This window comes from Trachypithecus francoisi, unplaced genomic scaffold, assembly GCF_009764315.1.
Source record: "Trachypithecus francoisi isolate TF-2019V2 unplaced genomic scaffold, Tfra_2.0 Lachesis_group1, whole genome shotgun sequence".
Classification (NCBI taxonomy): Eukaryota; Metazoa; Chordata; class Mammalia; order Primates; family Cercopithecidae; genus Trachypithecus; species Trachypithecus francoisi.
The window spans coordinates 106,881,826-106,885,916 of NW_022681454.1; the positions used below are offsets into that span (position 1 = coordinate 106,881,826).

Sequence of the window (4,091 nt, forward strand, 5' to 3'; positions counted from 1 at the left end):
AAACTACATATTATCAAGAGAGCTACACAAGCTGGCAACATTTGCAGCTCTTCAGCATGGAGGGTAGCAGCTATAAGAGCAATAGCATACTCACAAGCATCTCTCCCAGGGAATTATGTTCTGGTCTTGAGCACTTTCCCCCTCTAAGGCCTACTAAGGGGTCAAGAGGGCAAGAATCATGTACCTGTTAGCAGGTTTTGTTGTTGTTGTTGTTGTTTGTTTGTTTTTTTGTTTAAATACAAGGTACAGGTCTTTTCTCAGAGGAAAAGATAACTGAACAAAGCCCTCACCAAGGTCTTCGTATACTCTGCTAGCCCAGTTCTTTAAGCCCATCACTGTCTTGCCTAGATTGTAGCTTCCTTAGAACACAAACATGTTCTATTGCTTTTACTATGCCTTACGCACCTACATTAGTTACTAGCTGCCCAATAAAACTGAGATGCAAAAAACGTGAATGCGGTCAAGGCTGATGACTGACAGCCATTTGTGCAGCTCAAGAAGGGACTGCAGAGCGTATTGTTGAAAAGTAAGCATTTGTTTTCAGCTAATATTTTAATATAATGGCCTGAAAAGTTATATAATTGGTTGCTATCTATGAGAATGCAGAAAAAGTATGCATAATCCATTTTGAGGCTGGGAGAACAGTCTCTTTATTTTTTTGAGATGGAGTTTTGCTCTTGTTGTCCAGGATGGAGTGCAATGGCGCGATCTCGGCTCACTGCAAACTCCACCTCCCAGGTTTAAGCGATTCTCCTGCCTCAGCCTCCCAAGTAGCTGGGATTACAGCACTCGCCACCATGCCCAGCTAATTTTTTGCATTTTTAGTAGAGATGGGGTTTCACCATGTTGGTCAGGTTGGTCTTGAACTCCTGACCTTAGGTGATCCACCTGGCTTGGCCTCCCAAAGTGCTGGGATTACAGGCATGAGCAACTGCGCCTGGCCGAGAACATTTTTGATAAGCCCCATGCACAGAAATAATTTTGCAAACTTGAAGAGTACGTCAACACAATTAAGATTTGTTAAGCATGTATTGGGCCCATTAAGGAAGAAGTAGCCATTTCTAAATAGGCAGGTAGGAAAGCTGTACTCTGATGAGGAGAAAATCTTTTTCATTTCATATTGCCTTTGGAATCTGGTGTTTATATTACATTTATAACATAGTCAACTTGGACTATTTACATTTCAAGTGCTCAGTGGCTATTCGTGTCAAGTAGCTACCATTTTAGACAATATAGGTGAAAAGGCACCTTAATATTGTTTGTTGAGGGAAGGTTATGAAAACACCAATCAAGTTGGCTGGGCATGGCTGTGCATGCCTATTGTCCCAGATGCACAGGAGGCTGAGGTGGGAGGATTGCTTGAGCATAAGGGTTTGAGGCTGCAGTGAGCTATGACCACCCCACTGCATTTCAGCCTGGGAAACAGAGTGACACCCTGTCTTAAAAAAAGAAAATACTTAACCCACTTCTGTGCCCACTGCTTAAGGCTTTTCTCATGGGGATTAATACCTTGCAATTCCAGCTTTGTACACGTATCAGTGGCCTGCAGCTTCCCCCAGGCACCTCTTTACGTGACACCAGGGAAGCTCCAAAGCAGGCAAGGCAAGGTGCTGTCAGATTACACTTGCTTAAAGTCTGGATATCACAGCAAAAACTAGAGTAAAACTGGGCAGAGGAGAAATGAGATAGGTTACAACACAGAACTAGAAAGTCAGGAAGTTAAAATTAAAACAATGAAGAGATACTATTTTTTATCCTATCAAGTTGACCAAGATTAAAAAGCGATAGCCCATTTAGGAGAAATTGAACAAGAGCCCTGGGAATGAATGCAAAGGAGTCCAGTATCACTGGGTAGATAGGATCGACAGGGTGAGGCTATCGATTAGATGTGGGAAGTAAGGGAAAGGCAGGCATTCCACCTGCCTCCAGCCTGAGTCACTGAAAGGATTATTTTGCCATTAGTTTAGTTAGGCAGATAATACGGGAAAGAGAGCTGGTTTTTCAGAAGCAAGAACGGATTGGTAATGTTGAATTAAAAATTTATATTTGGGTGCTCACCTCAGCAGTGCATATACTGAAATTGGAACGATACAGAGAAAATTGGCATGGCCCCTGCACAAGAATGACACACAAATGTGTGAAGAAAAATAAAGTTGTATTTGGAACTTATTAGTGAGATACAGGTTGTGAGTCACTGCAAATAAACAGCAGCTGAAACCTTCTCCAGAAGGGCAGTGAGGTTTTTTTTTGTTTTTTTTTTGTTTTTTTGAGACGGAGTCTAGCTCTGTCGCCCAGGCTGGAGTGCAGTGGCCAGATCTCGGCTCACTGCAAGCTCCGCCTCCCGGGTTTACGCCATTCTCCTGCCTCAGCCTCCTGAGTAGCTGGGACTACAGGCGCCCACCACCTCGCCCGGCTAGTTTTTTTTTTTGTATTTTTTAGTAGAGATGGGGTTTCACTGTGTTAGCCAGGATAGTCTCGATCTCCTGACCTCGTGATCCGCCCGTCTCGGCCTCCCAAAGTGCTGGGATTACAGGCTTGAGCCACCGCGCCCGGCCGAGGTTTTAAAAGGACTTAGGGGAACTTCATCAAATGCCAATTTTAGAGGGTTCTTTGAAGATTGGGGGCTAGTTGTAGGAGGAAAATGAGAACATCAGAGTGTCATAGATTGGGGAGATACTTTCAAAGGAGTGAGTTTAACTCAGCTGAATGCTGCAGAAAGGTGGAGTGGTAAGAATGCCACAAAGAAGTCATTCAACTTATTTAATAGAAAATTATTTGAGACTTTTGAGGGAGAAATGTCTATAAAGTAAAATGAGCAAAAAAGACGTAACACAGGGTTGGAATAAATAATACCAGCTCATATTGAAGGAATCACAATGTGACCTTCGTGTTAATGAAGAGAAAGAAAAATGACAGTCTGTGGTAGGAAGTAAACCTGATGAGATGGACATTGAAATCTGGAATTGTGAATATGTTTTTCTTAGAAATTTAATAAGAATTAAAACTAATTCTTCTTCTTTTTTTTTTTTTTTGCAGTTGCAAGATTTAACAGAGTGGAAACAGAGCTCTCATACAAAGGGAGGGGACCCAAAGAGGGTAGCCATTGCTGGCTCGAATGCCTGGGTTTATATTCCTATCATTGTCCCTCCCGCTGTGCTCTCAGGCAATAGATGATTGGCTATTTCTTTACCTCCTGTTTTTGCCTCATCCGCATTTTAGTGAGCTCTCTTTACTATCTGATTGGTTGGGTGGGAGCTAAGTTGCAAGCCCCGTGTTTAAAAGTGGAAGCGGTCACCTTCCCAGCTAGGCTTAGGGATTCTTAGCCAGCCTAGGAAATCCAGCTGCTCCTGTCTCTCAGTCCCCCCTCTCAACAGGAGAATCCAAGTGCTCTTAGGGAGGTTGGCCGATGACTGCTCTAACTGCTTCCTGCTGAACTGGGGTGTAGTAGGGGTTGTGCAGTTGAGATTTCTTCGGGAGGGGTGCCTTTGATATCATTAACATCGAAGCATGGACTAGTAGGCTGGTCCAGGGTCCATGGTAGATTTTAGTCATGGGCTGCCTCTGGGGCTTCATTTGAAGAACATTTGTAGCTTTAGAGCTTCGATTCTGGAAGAGACAAACTTAACAAGGAGGTTAAAGATACAGGGTCCAAAGAGGAGTAACAATATTATAGTTGCTAGAGGTCCTAAGAAGGGGAGAATCCAGGGCATCTATTGGCTGAGGAGGCCCCAGGGTCCAGTGTTTTGAAGCTCCTCTCTGCTCTACATTGTTTTCGATCTTGAATTTCTTTAAATTTCTTGGTGACGATTCTGGATTGATTGATGTAATAATAGCATTCTTCCCCTAAAAATAAACAGGTTCCCCCTCTTTCGGTGGTTACCAAGTCTAAAGCTCTTTGATTTTGAAGGACTACTGCTGCTAGGGGGTTAAGTTGAAATTGCAAGGTGACGAGGGAGTCGGCGACCCATTCCATGTCACCATTTAGTTCTTGAGATAGTTTGTAGAACTGAGTAGAGGCTGTGATACCGCCAATGCCACTACCTAGTCCACCTAGCACTCCTTCTCTGATAACAAAAGGAGGAATGGGTACT

General features: G+C 43.4%; 1 non-coding gene across 1 annotated transcript; it reads left to right on the plus strand.

The window, feature by feature from the left end:
- Window positions 1-2,050: 2,050 nt before the first annotated feature.
- LOC117086434 lies at window positions 2,051-2,157 on the plus strand. The gene has a single exon (XR_004438347.1). It is a non-coding gene; the product is annotated as a U6 spliceosomal RNA (small nuclear RNA).
- The last annotated feature ends 1,934 nt before the right edge of the window (window positions 2,158-4,091 follow it).